Here is a 14,868-nt window from a genome sequence, read left to right as displayed (position 1 = left end):
TAGCTTTAGTGGTACAAGTGATTTTTGTTTATGTAGATAAGTTGTATAGTGATGAAGTCTGGATTTTTAGTGTGCCAGTCACCCAAATAGTGTACACTGTATTCAACAGGTAAGTTTGCATCCCTGGCGCCCATTCCATTCTCCCTCCTTCTCAGTCTCCAAGGTCTGTTATACCACTCTATATGCCATCATATATGCCTAGCTTAGCTCTTACTTATAAGTGAGAACATATGGTATTTGGTTTTCCACTCCTGAGTTGCTTCACTTAAGGTAATGTCCTCTAGTTCCATGCAAGTTTCTGCAAAAGACTTTATTTTATTCTTTTCTATGGCTGAGTAGTATTCCATGGTGTATGTGTGTATATTTACATATCACATTTTCTTTATCCACTTGTCAATTGATGGGCACTTAGGTCTTTGCAATTGCAAATCGTGCTGTGATAAACATGAGCCTGCAGGTGTCTGTTTGATGTAATGACTTCTTTTCCTTTGGGTAGAATCCCAAAGTAGTGAGATTGCTGGATCAAATGGTAGATCTATTTTTAGTTCTTTGAGAAATTTCCATAATGTTTTCCATAGTGGTTATAATAATTTACATTCCCACCAGTAGGGTGTAAGTATTTAATCTGGGAGCTAAATTTGAACTAAAAAGAAAATGCCTCACTTAATCCAGCGGTCATTTTAGGATAGTGAATGTTCTACTTTACAATGATTAGTTAGGTGGTCAGTCTAGTCATATGGCCAAACATCATTGATTGATGTTGGTTGAAGTTGTTAAATACATTTATTAAATCTTCTCAATGGATACGTTATTATATGCTATGCCCGAGTTGCTAGCAAAAAGGGATTGATAGGCAGGTTCTAAGATGCAGTAATTGTCCAAAGGGAATTTAGAAAATATAAGATTTATCTGGGAGAACAATATATGCATCTTTATGAATAAAAATTATTCCTAATATACAAAGAACTCCTACACATTAAATATAAAAATGAGCAAAATGAAGGGCAATTCTTAAGGAAGATATGCAAAAATACAATGGGTTGACTTAATTTCATTAGCAGGCAGAGAAACGCAAAACCAAACAACTGTGAGATACCATTTTTTGCTTGAATCCTAATCCTAATTCTAAACCTTTTGTGTTGGTAAATATTAAAAGGATTGGTGATATCCAGTATTGTCAAGAGTGTGGGACAACAGAAATTCAAATATATTAATGGTAGGAGGATGACCTACTAAACATTTTGGGAAAGTAAACTAGAGGTATCTTTAATAATTAAATTTTGCAAAATAACCTTTATGGAGTCCTACTCTAGGAATCTACTTATAAATTAAACTATGTGTATGAAAGGACATAGATACATTTATTTGTTGTAATATTGGTTATCACATTGTAGTAAATGGTATCAAGAAAAATACCTGTCAATAGAGAAATGATAACAGGCATACCTCAGAGATATTGCAGCTTCATTTCCAGACCACTACAGTAAAGCAAATATCACAATAAAGCAAGTCATGCAAGTTTTTTTTTTTTTTGCTTTCTCAGAGTTTATAAAAGTTATGTTTATACTCCACTGTAGTCTATCAAGTGTGCAATAGCATTATGTCTGAAAAAAACAATTTACATACTCCAATTTTAACATACTTTATTGGCCAGGCATGCCGGCTCATACCTGTAATCCCAGCACTTTGGGAGGCTGAGATGGGTGGATTGCCTGAGGTCATGAGTTTGAGACCAGCCTGGCCAACATGGTGAAACCCCGTCTCTACTAAAAATACAAAAGATTAGCTGGATGTGGTGGTGCACACTTGTAATCCCAACTACTTGGGAGGCTGAGGCAGGAGAATCACTCAAATTTGGGAGGCGGAGGTTGCAGTGAGCTGAGATTGCACCACTGCACTCCAGCCTGGGCAACAGAGTGAGACTCCATCTCAAAAAATAAAAAATAAAATATTTTATTGCTAAAAAAAAATCTTAATCATCTGAGCCCCTAGTGAGTCTGATTGCTGCTGGAGGATCTTGCCTCAATGTTGATAACTGCTGACTGCTCAGGGTGGTGGTTGTTGAACGTTGGGGTGGCTGTGGCAATTACTTAAAATAAGACAACAATGAGGTTTGCAAAATAGGTGAACTCTTCCTTTCACAAAAGATTTCTCTGTAGTGTATGATGTTTGATAGCATTTTGCTTACCACAGACCTTTGAAAATCGGAGTAAATTCTCCCAAACCTTGCTGCTGTTTTAGCAACTAAGTTTATGTAATATTCTCCATCTTTTTGTTGCTCTTTCAATGCTTCACAGGATCTTTACCAGAAGTAGATTATATCTCAAGAAACCACTTTCTCTGATCATTTATAAGAAGCAACTCTTCATGCATTTAAGTTTTATGAGGGAGTCACAGCAACTTAGCCACATCTTCAGGCTCTGCTTCTAATTCTAGCTATCTTGTTATTTCCACTACATCTGCAGTTACTTCCACCACTGAAGTCTTAAACTCCTCAAACTCATCCAAGAGGGTTGGAATCAACTACTAAATCTTGCTAATGTTGATATTTTGACCTCCTCTTATGAATCATGAATATTCTTAATGGCATCTGGAAGGCTGAATTTTTTCCAGAAGGTTTTCAATGTACTTTGCCCAGATCCATTAGCAAAATCATTATCTATGGCAGCTATAGTCTTATGAAATATATGTCTTAAAAGTATATTTTTACTTGAAAGTAAAAGTGACTCCTTGATTTATGGGAATAGATGTTGTGTTAGAAGGAATAAAACAATGCTTATCTCCTTTACATCTGCATTAGAGCTCTTGGGTGACCAGGTGCCTTGTCAGTGAGCAGTAATATTTAGAAAAGAGTATTATTTTTTTTCCTGATCAGTAAGTGTCAACAGTGGGCTTAAGTGATTCAGTTATCTCTGCTGTAAACTAAGACACTGTCATCCAGGTTGTGTTGTTCCAATTATATAGCATAGACAGAATAAATTTAGCATAATTCTTCAGGGCTCTTAGATTTCTGGAATGGCAAATGAGCACTGGCTTCAACTTAAAGCCATCAGCTGCCTTTGTCCCTAGCAAGAGAGTCAGCTTGCCCTTTGGAGCTTTGAAGTGAGGTGTTGACTTCTCCTCTATAGCTATGAAAGTCCTAGATGGCATCTCCTTCCAATAGAAGGCTGTTTTGCCTATGTTAAATATCTGTTATTTGGTGTAGCTACCTTCATAAATGAACTTAGCCAGATTTTCTGGATAACTTGCTGCAGCTTTTACATTAGCACATGCTGTTTCACTTTGCACTTTTATGTTATGGAAATGGCTGCTTTACTTAAACCCCATGTACCAAACTCTCCTAGCCTCCAACTTTTCTTTTGCAGCTTCTTCGTCTCTCCCAGTCTTCATAGAATTGAAAAGAGTTAGGGCCTCGCTCTGGGTTAGCCTTTGGTTTAAAGGAATGTTGTAGCTGGTTTGATCTATCCAGACTACTCTAACTTTCTCTACATAAGCAAAAAGTTTATTTCACTTTTCTATCATTGGTGTATTCACTGGAGCAGCACTTTTAATCTTTTGCTTTGCATTCGCAACTTGACTAACTGTTTGACATGAGGCCTGGTTTTCAGCCTGTCTTGGCTTTAAACGTGCCTCCCTAGCTAAGCAGAATCAGTTTTCCCTTGATTTTGAGTGAGCGGTGTGCAACTTTTTGTTTTGCTTGAACATGTTGAGACCACTGTAGGGTTATTAATTGTCCTAATTTAATATTGTTGTGTCTCAGGGAATAGGAAAGCCTGAAAAGAGGGAGAGAAATGGGGGGATGGCCGGTAGGTGGAGCAGTCAGATCACACACAGCATTTATCAATTAGGTTTGCTGTCTTGTATAGGCACAATTCATGGCACCTCAAAATAAGTACAATAATACCATCAAGGCTGGATTACCCATCACAAATCACTATAACAAATAAGATCATAATGAAAAAGTTTGATAGTGTGAGGATTACCAAAATGTGACACAGACACGTGTGAGCACATGCTGTTGGAAAAATGGCATCGATAAACTTGATTGACACATGGTTGCCACAAACATTCAATTTATTTTAAAAAATGCAATATCTGTACAATAAAGCACGATAAAGCAGAAACACAACCAAATGAGATATGCCTATAAGTAAATTGTGTGATGGAGCCACACCATGAAATTTTATGTAGTTATCAGAAAAATTAGTTGGTTCTGCATGCATGATTGTATTGAAAAGCTACAGGAAAAAACATGTCGAATAAATAGAAACGTACCCTCATGTATTTTAGAGTATAATGTTTATATGCTTTGTGGGAACATTGGAACAGATATGTAGACTCGACATGATGGAGGAAAAATGGATGTGGCTTGAGGCCAAAAATCACTTGATATGGACTCAACCAATGAGCAATTACTGAAAATTTAATATACATAAAGCTGTGCTAGACCCTGGAGAAAACACAGATATGTGAGATATAGTTACTGACCTCTAAACAAGTAAATCGAGTTAGGATGAAAACAAACACATACATGTACATTATTACGTGCTAGGTGATGTGATATGAACTCCAGGTACTATGGAAATTCAAAGGAGAGGTTGATCCAGAAGAATGGAGGTGGACAGGGGAGCAGCTTATGGAGAAAAAGAACTCAAGTTGTATTCAGAGAGCCCACTGCTTGCTTTCGTTTTGCTTCTTTTTGCTCTGCCTTCCTTTACTTAGACTTTTACTACTGTGCACCTGACCTTATCATTTGCCCTTGGTTGTCCAAGCTTGTTAATACTTGCTTAGTATTTTGGACTCTTTTTTTTTTGAGACAGAGTTTCGCTCTTGTTACCCAGGCTGGAGTGCAATGGTGTGATCTTGGCTCACCGCAACCTCCGCCTCCTGGGTTCAGGCAATTCTCCTGCCTCAGCCTCCTGAGTAGCTGGGATTACAGGCACGCACCACCATGCCCAGCTAATTTTTTGTATTTTTAGTAGAGATGGGGTTTCACCATGTTGACCAGGATGGTCTCGATCTCTTGACCTCGTGATCCACCCGCCTCGGCCTCCCAAAGTGCTGGGATTACAGGCGTGAGCCACCGTGCCCGGCTTGGACTCTTGAGTAACTTGGGCCCCAGTTTGTTCTCAAGGGTACCTTTGAGCTCATTTCCCTGTCTTAGTCCCTCAGAATAAGAATTAGATGGACTTCAGCCAACCTACCCAAGCTCAATCAGTCTCCACTTTGGTTGACATGGGTCAACATGACGAGCACCATAACAGTTGGTTGTCGTGATTCATCTCTGTGCTGGAAATCCAGGTCCGGACACAAAATAGCTTGTTCAATTTTTTCCTTTTAGGCTGTTAAAATAAATGAGGGTGAACCATGCTGGTCAAGTTTTGCCGCTCTACATCTATTTCATTATGATTACACAGACCCAGCCTCAATTAAGTAATTTTCTCTGTAGTGGGAGGGGGCCACTTTGTGAGTGAATTTGAATGTCTGCATAGATCAGCGTTATTGTTAATCACATCTGCACTTACATATATTTATATGCACGCTCACAAGTGCAAAGATGCAGTTTCAAACTTAATTAAAAATAGGAAGCAACCTTAAAGTGTGCTAGTATTTCCCCTGACTTCAGCATGATCTACCACTTTGACAAAATTTCATAAATCTCCTGCAATAGAAAATTCTACTGCAAAGAACCATTTTATGCAGCAATATAGGTATTTAAAATATTCAACAACTTTCATCATGTTTTGCCTCTTGGTACATAGGATTTTTATGTATTTAATAGTTACATATGTTATATATTTTAAACAGTATTTTTTACTAATGGTCCCCAACAGTACATTTTTCTGAAACTCTAACATCTGTGTTTTGTTCTTGTAGCTTATGATAATAATCTTAAATTGAGCACATCCAACCACAGAGGATGAATTAGTAGAAATCTTTCAAAGGTAGCTGGATCCAGCAACGAAAGTGTCAAAACTTATCAAGTCCTGGTGACAGAAATGCCTCCTTCTTTACTTTTTGAAGGGCAATTCCGGATCTGGCATCTGAGTGGCTCCTGCTGTTGCCAGGCCTGCAGCAGGTACACAGAAACTCAGAGGAGAGGAACCGTGGGGAATGTTCATTTGTTATTTATTTATAAACTTGCTGTGCCACATCATGTAAAATTAACACCTTTAATGGGCTCCTGCCTCAGTTGCTTGAAGGACGGGCTTTCACCAGCCAAGGCCACCCACTGGCTTCCAGGCAGTGTTGCTGTGTGTTTGCTTTGGGCTTCGAGCTTCACGGAGTTTACCTGCAGAAGTCATGCCTGTGCCCAGCCGGTCAGCAAAGGTCTGTCCCATTAGAGAGAATGTTAAGGAAATAGAATCTTTGGGGTTTTTGTGCTGAAGAGATGAGGGATTACTTTGGAGCATAAATTTCTTTCTCCATCTAGTTAATGAAGAGGTTTACTCCAACATTCATTCATTATAAATTGGAGGGGGTGATGGCTTCTCACACGTGCCAGCATCCAGAGGGTTCCTTTCCTGTAAGAATTCATAAATAAGCAACGTTTACAATGAAAAGGTTTTGTAAGCATTATCTTTTCCTGTCACAAAAATTCCCTCATGTTTCTCAGGGAAGACCAATATAATTTGCAGACAATGATTCTGGAACAAAAACGGCTTTATACATAGGGAATGGATATAAGTGTTTGGGGATTTTAAAGGAAGATCTCACCTTCTATACACACCCCATTGCTCCAGCTTCAGTGCCTAAAGTTTCAGTCTAATTCTGTAACATGACTGAAATGCAAACAACATCTGGGAGGGTGGAGGAACAAGTTAGGTTATTCAGCAAACATCTGTCAGCTTACCACGCGCTGAGCATTGCACTTGGTAGATATAAAGGCTCTTGAAGAGCTCATGGTCTAAGGGTAGCAGGAAAAAAGTGACAGACAGTTAAAATCCAACTTTGAGTATTATAGTTGAGGCCAGTGCTGAGTTGTAGAGAAATAGAGAGGAAGGAGGATTAATATTGCCCGAAGAGACTGGAAAAGGCTTCAGAGAGAAGATGCTATTTGAGCTTGAAGAATGGATAAACATTTATCCAAATGAGAAGAAAAAAACAATTCCAGGTAGTTTTTGAGGGAACAATGATAATATGTATTTGAATCCTTGCTAGATGCCAATTGCTGTGCTAAGGGCCAGGCCCCGTTGAAGTGCTTTAGACCCATCCAGTCGAATTCTTAAAGGGAGGAGTGTTGTCAGTGCCTTATGTGTCAGAACACAGAGAAGGCCCCCAGAAGTTAACTAATTTGCTCGATGTTGGAATTCAAAGACAGGGCTATATACTCCCCAGCTGGTGCTCTATTGTGACCCTGTAACATTCACAGCTGCCTTTTTCCAGAGTCCTGGGGAAGGAAGGAGAGCCTATTGGGAGATGGGTGAGATCTAACATGGCTGTGAGTTGAGAGAGTAAGGGTGCAGAAAAGTCAGGTTGTGACCAGATCTTGAAGAGCTTGGAAGGTTGCAAGATGTTTCAACTTATCCTGTATCCCTTAGGCAATGGGAAGCCAGCCATTGGAGATCTTGGAGTGTGTGTGCTTGTATGAGGGAAAGAGAAAGAGAGATAGAGACAAAATGGGGAGAGTTTGAGAGACAGAGAGGGAGGGAGGGGGTTATGTTTGTGGTTTAGAAGGACAACTGTGGCAATGTGTGGCAGATGAACTTCAGAGAAAGGCAGTAGTGGTGGGTGGGGGAGTGAGATGAGGAGGGCAAACCTTCTGCAAGATGGAGCATAGGCCTGAACGCTGGCCTTCCATTCATTGTGGTATAGAAAAGTTGACCAAGTTTCAGATTAAGAACATGTAGACTTGAAAGGCGGACAGGCCTGCAAATTACTAGCTGTGGCATCCTAAGCAAATTAGGTAAACTGCTTTTACATAGTCACAATGCCAGCTTCAGTCTCTTCACCTGTAAAACAGGGATAATAATAGTATCTTCCTCCCTGGACTGTTGTGAAGATTAAATAAGATAGTGATATATAGTCCAGTGCCTGGCTCATTGCACATTCTCCATTACTGATAGCTGTTACCCTATGAGCACTCTCCAAGGAGAGTTATTTCATCAGACTATTCAGTGAGTCACCCATGAAGGCCATGAGGAAATGGCATTTGAACACTCATTGATGTGCACAATGGGTGGCAGGTAGAGTAGAAATGAAGGAGACTAACAGAGGCCTAGAGCATTCTCCCAGAGAGCTGGGCCTGGAAGCTGTAGAATGATGCCTACAGTGAGGTGGGAAAGAGGAAACCAGGAGGAGACTGAGGACAAGCATTCCTTCCCAAGGTGGCACTTGAGATGAACTTAGGTAGTGCATAGATGAGTATCTCATTGTGATGGTGTTATATTTATTCTAGTTATTGCCAGTAATTAAATCTGTGTCTTTCCTCCATTCACTGTGATGCTGCAAAGTGGGTCTATCTGAAGATAAATATTAAACAAATAATAGTGCAGGCGATATGTGGATGTAGCAAAAATTGTGAATATGGTTTGAAGTTGGGGACATGTGGTGCTAAAGACACCACAGGACAGAGAAGTTATCTGATGCACAACTCTCTGTCACCCCGGTATGTAGCATCATAAGCCTGGCAGAATGGATGCGTGGTAGTGTTCGTTTCACCAAATCATGTTCCCTGCTGGTACTCCGGGAGCACTGTGAGTTTTTAGTATCAAGCTTCGTGTGCTACTGTCATCCTTTCTTAGAAATCATTTCTTGCCCTCTCTTTCAACAGGGGGATTTCCACTAACAATACAGATTCTAAATTCTATGGTGCATAATAAATACATACATGATGAATTTACACCAGAAATATGAAGGAGGTGTGCAATGCTCTGTGTAGCATTCAGCAGGGAACATAATAAAATGATTAAGAGCAAGGGCTTAAAGTCACACAGACCTGGTTTCAAGTTTCTGTTCTATTGTTCATAGCCACTTAACCTTTTGGTAATTCGTTTAATCACTGTAAGACTCAGATTTCTCATCTGTAAAGTAGCGATCTGATAATAAAAGTACTGAACTCATCAGGCAATTATGAACAGTAGATTATATAAATGATGGAAAGTACTTGGCATAGGGCTTGTTAGAAATAGTAGATATTTATTGTTGTCATATTAATATTATGCTAACTACGGTGACTGGAAGTTCCTGTTTTTTACAGGTAGAGTGCCCAGTTTATGTTTGTTTTGGAAGACAGCATGTGCTTCGTCTATGCCTACCACAAGACCTGGCACATAAATGTTTATGAAATAAAGGGGATAATAAATAAATATTAAAGAGGAAGTGGCCGGGTGCGGTGGTTCACACCAGTAATCTCAGCACTTTGGGAGGCTGAGGCGGGTGGATCACGAGGTCAGGAGTTCAAGACCAGGCTGACCAATATGGTGAAACCCTGTTTCTACTAAAAATACAAAATTTAACTGGGTGTGGTGGTGTTCACCTGTAGTCCCAACTACTTGGGAGGCTGAGATAGGAGAATCACTTGAACCCAGGAAGCAGTAATTGCAGTGAGCCAAGATTACACCACTGCACTCCAACCTGGGTGACAGAGCGAGACTCCAACTCAGGAAAAAAAAAAAAAAAAAAGCAAGTGGAGTGAAGCTGATTTTAGGTGATTTGAAGACATTTTGCATACATGGTCTAATAAGCTTTGTAGGCAAGATGACTTGTGTTTGCTGACACAAAAGTACATGGCCACTCTCCTTTTAAGGAGTGATAATCTGTCAGTATGCACAGCAGTCAATATCACCTTTGCTTCTCTGCTTTTTGCATTCCCAGAGATATCACAGGTGAAACTAGCATAGGAGTTAGATACCTTTTAAGTAAAAAGCACTTGGGGCAATACAGAACTTGGCAAGTATAACATAGCTCACACAGTGTTATAACTGGAGTCTGAGAGGCTGACATTTTTTACTCACCTAAGAAATGCAATAATCCCCTCTAAATATACTGCCTCAAGAATAACACTGCTCATAAGATATGAAGTGCATTTTGACCAAGATGGCCAAAAGGTCCTCCTCAGCCTGACTCAAGTTTAGTCAGGTGACTCGAGGGCCCTGACCTCCCTTTACTTAGAGTATTTTACTTTAGAAAAATTGCAGTTATAAATTCATTCTCTGCCTTTCTGGGATGTAAATCTTCTACAACCTAGAAATGTGTTTCTCCCTGAGCTGTGAACTGTCCTTCCGCAATGTAACCATTGAATGTGATAACACCCCTCTCCCAGTCTCTGTGATGGGAGGGATAGGAGCCTAACTTCTGTAAAGGAGAATTAGCAAACACAGACGGCCTAATCACATTGTCTATCCTCCCCTTCATGTCTTCTGGTACTTTGCCATCAGCTTACCTCAGGGTTAAAGTACTCGTGCCTTTTGGTGAAGTTGAGTTCAATCTCTCTCCCCACTGTAGTAGTCTTGAATTAAGTCTCCCTTGCTATTTTTAGCAAGTGTATAGTGCAATTTTTATTTTATTATAGTTTTTTGAATTAAAAAGGGGAGGTGAAGACTCATCCTGTGAATTTACTGTCATTAAAATTGGCATGATGCCCATCACCATCAATCAGTCAAGTTCCATCATACCCAAAGACTTCTGATAGTGAGTTTCACAATTAATTAATGAGAAAGAATAGGGTGTGGATTGCATGATTTTAATCTACAAAGAAGAGGGTAGTGAAAAGCCTCAGGCTGAAGACCCAGCACTGTGAGGTCAGCCAATACAGAATGAATGCTGCCTAACCTCCCCAGCCAGGGCTTGACTAATATGCTAATGTCTTTAAAAAGCACACTGCTTCAAAGAATGAGGTTCAGAGGATCTGACATGGGTTAAAAGACAAAGAATTTGGAATATCTTTGCCAAGGTTGGCTCAGTGAATTCTGACAATTAGTCAGATAATTGATTTTATCAATTTGTTTTTATCAAAATGTTCACATCCAACTTCTTTTGAAATAACAAGTTTTGAGGGTCACATCACTCCTTTCCCTAAAACTGTTTCTTGGTTTATGTTGGACTTAAGGATATCATTCAGTTTTCTGGAAATGGCTCATGGTCCTTTCTCTATCGCTCTGCCTTCCTTTCTTCCTGACCCCCTCTCATACCTTGTGGTCCAACCTCTCTGACCTGCCTGAAGTCCTCTGGATGGGTCATGTGCTCTGCTCCCATGACTACTATTATCTCTGTCTTAAAGGCTCTTCTACCATTTTTCACCTGTTAAACCTAGCCAATCCTCTTGGAAGCCTCCAGCAATCTCACAGGGTTAGGCTCTCCTTGGTAATCTTAACCATCCAGTTCATAGCCCTATGGCATGAGACTCATAAGATGTATCAGTGTTGCCTTTTGATGTGCCTAAATTCTCCACTAGGGTGAGAACTCTGCCTTGTTCATTCTGTGTATCCCCAGCAGAGTTGCTGGACCCAAGAGAAGTAATAAATAATCCTTTCTGAGATTACTTACAGGTGCATACTATCAAGAGTTCAGGCTGAGTCTACAAAGTAAAGGGAAAGATGGGTCGGCTTCTAGTGCTAGCAGTGACTAATAAATGCTAGCAGCAGCTGTAACAACAATAATTTCCTGGGTCGTCTTGACTTTAGCCAAGTTTTAGTAAATCTTTTCTTACTCCAAATATCAGAAAAGTACTAGCTATAAAGGGGACAGACTCTTTATTGACCTTAGGGACACTGAGAGTTCCTTAAAAACATACTTAGAGGGCATGATTTGAGAGTACAGCTTAATCAGTGTGATGCTTGCCTGATAAAGAGGCACATTTCACTGGAATAAAAAGATCTACTTTTGGATCTTGACGTTTTACTTGGCTGGTCTCTGAGCCAGTCCTGACCATTACACACCATGTGGGCCATGCCTGTTGGCCTTAAGTCTCATGGAGGAGTGGAGTTCAGCTACGTGCAGCATTATTTCCTTTGCTGTTTTGGTTCCTTTCTTGTCACTGTTGAAACCGTCGGTTCTATAACACTTACTCTTTCTTCCATTCTTTTCTCCCTGTAAATTCTGGTGATCTTATGTCATTACGTTGAAAAAGAACTACTCTGTCCACCATAAGTTGGTCATTTCTACTGAGAAAGAATACAGACATTTCAGATGCCATGGTTGTCTCTTTCCTGCAATGTACAGGTTAGCTCTGCTGCAGTTATGTGTGCCTGGTTGAAATGCCTCATGCCCTGGGCAAAAGGAGAAAGGGGATTTTTTTGAGTTCAGTCCAAAAATGATCCTTGAAGTGGTGCTTTCAATATTCCAACGTCTTATGGCACTTTCGCTGTTCAGTTTGCTTGGTAGTTGTTAGATGTCTTCAACTTGATGACTGGTTGATAAAAAGAAATCTTAACAAGTCAGCATTTTTGTTTTGTAAAATAAGATTTTACCAGTAAATACTAAATTTTTAAAATAAACAATATGATTAATGCCCTAAGTTCTAAGTGTTATTTTGGATCAAACTCTACCTCTACTGATGAAAATGCAGTTGAGGAATGGCCACCTGTGCACTTCTCTATTAGAGGCAGGCAGTAATTCCAGGCACAGAGCTATCAAGGATTAGGGAGTCTGATGGGTTGGCAGCCTCTTCACTGATGCTTAAGTGCAGAGAGGATTCAGTCCTTGGCATGATGTGAAAGGCCCTTTATGATGTGGTGCTCGCCTGCTTCTCCAGCCGCAGTGGTGAATGTTCCCCTCCTTTATCTCATCTTTTTCTCTGTTAGGTTGCAGCTCTGTGTCCTCTTGCTAAAGATTTGTTGTATACGCCCCCACAGAATGCTGTGAGTATTACCATCCTAGCACTGAGAACACCATATTGTAATTTTATATTTACTTTCCTTTTTTCACAAGATTTTGAACTTTCTTGAGAATAGAGAACTTTCTGTATCTTATTTACCTTTGGATCTTCAGAAACTAGCACAGTCTCTTTCAAGGTTAGCACTGACAGAATCTGTTTTTTAAAGATTCATGAACAGAAATATATTATTTTTAGTTCAACAATAGATTTGTATATATTAAGACTTTGGTACTATTTTGGATATTTACTTATTGAATATTCAAAAATTAAATTTTTTACTATAAATTTCTTTAAAAATCACGGAAACTTTTGTAAAATAGAGAATAGAAAAAAATCACCCATATTCACATTTTTCTTCTCGTTTTAGCAATATTTAAAAAAATACTTTCTCAAATGAATTTCAGAATAGTTTCATCAAATTTGCATTCTTGAAACTCTTCCTGGGCATAGAAATGCACTAAACCTACAAAGACTTGGAAAGACCCGTTTACAGTTTTTAGTCTTCCCACTAGACACATCATTGCTCCTGCCAGTTTTGCAAATCTTATTCTTTTAGAATGTTTGGAAGTTTTCTTCACTAAGATTATTTCAACGTATATTGCTTTTCATAGCTTTGGATTCTGATTAAGAATACAGTGGCCTTGGCCGGGCACGGTAGCTAATGCCTGTAATCCCAGCACTTTGGGAGGCCGAGATGGGCAGATCATCTTGAGGTCAGCATTCGAGACCAGCCTGGCCAACATGGCAAAACCCTGTCTCTACTAAAAAAACAAAAATACAAAAATTACCTGACCATGGTGGTGGGCACTTTTAATTCCAGCTAGTCAGGAGGCTGAGGCAGGGAGAATTGCTCAAATCCAGGAGGTGGAGGTTGCAGTGAGCCACGATAGCACTATTGTACTCCAGCCTGGGCAACAGAGCTAGACACCACCACCACCACCACCACCACCAGCAACAGCAAAATACACTGGCCACAAATGTGTTCAGTGAGCTGTTTCCACCAATCCACCTACTGAAGTGCAAAGTCCTGAGCCTCCCCTCCTCCAACTCTCCAGTCTACGTGGAAGTACCAGGATTGCAGAGGAGAGTGAGGAAACTATGGGAATCCATACCTTGTGGGGCTCCTGTTCCTGTATCACTGCTCTCTTTAATATAAGTTGCAGATAAATATCGGTTCATGAGATTTCTTTACCCTGCTTCTGGATTGTTGTTCTAGTGAGTAAGGAAGGGGTCTATAACGGGAGACTCATGGGATGAGGAATAGCTCATCCCTTCTCTATTTACACAGTTAGAAAATAACAATGGATAGAGTGAGCAGAATATTGGTGTCCCAACTCTGATAGTCTGTTCTAGTGTTTTCCCCCCTAAAACTTTCTACAATGTATAGATCTGGTTTTTGCTTTTTTCTCTCTCTCTCTTTCTTTCTTTCCTTCTTTCCTCTTTTCTTAAAGAAAATGATTCACTCTACTAAATAGATTCAATTTTTCAGGCAAGTACAGTGGCATCATTATCAAATCTCACTTTCTTCAAATCTCTTAAGAGGTTATTCTGTGACTCAGTCATGCTTTTCTCATGAAAATTCTGAACCCAGCCTAAATTGCCAATCTACAGAACCCATTAGTAAATAAGTAGTCATAGTTTTAAGTCACTTGAATTGGTTGGTAGTTTTTTATAGCAATAACTAACTGATGCACTCCTCTTATTTCCAATCACCTTTCATAGTCTGTGAGATAATACTTGGAAAATAGTAGTGACTGAATAAATAGTTGCTGAATAAACAACTAAATGAGTGTATAAATGAATGAATAAAACAGTGTAATTTTTTCTTAAATTCCAGGTTTAAAAAATTCATCTTTGTACCTTGAATGTTAGTTTTTGCCTCCACTGCTATATCACCTGGTACACACACTTCTAATAGGAGCAATTACACTGAATTGCAGTTATTTATGCATGTATTTCTTTATATTATGAAGGACTTGAGGGCCAGGACTATTTTCTTGCCATCTTTATATTTTTAGTGCTCATATACTCACTGCTCCCAAAAGGTTGGT

The 14,868-nt window shown here is 39.5% G+C and overlaps 1 pseudogene; it reads right to left on the bottom strand.

Moving 5' to 3' along the window:
- Positions 1 to 11,196, bottom strand: part of LOC105712337 (magnesium transporter NIPA2-like) — a 41,964-nt pseudogene extending 30,768 nt beyond the window's left edge.
- Positions 11,197 to 14,868: the final 3,672 nt, after the last annotated feature.

This window comes from Aotus nancymaae, unplaced genomic scaffold, assembly GCF_030222135.1.
Source record: "Aotus nancymaae isolate 86718 unplaced genomic scaffold, 86718_ANA_hifiasm-v0.15.2.pri h1tg000088l, whole genome shotgun sequence".
Classification (NCBI taxonomy): domain Eukaryota; kingdom Metazoa; phylum Chordata; class Mammalia; order Primates; family Aotidae; genus Aotus; species Aotus nancymaae.
This window is presented reverse-complemented; position numbering and strand designations above follow the sequence as displayed.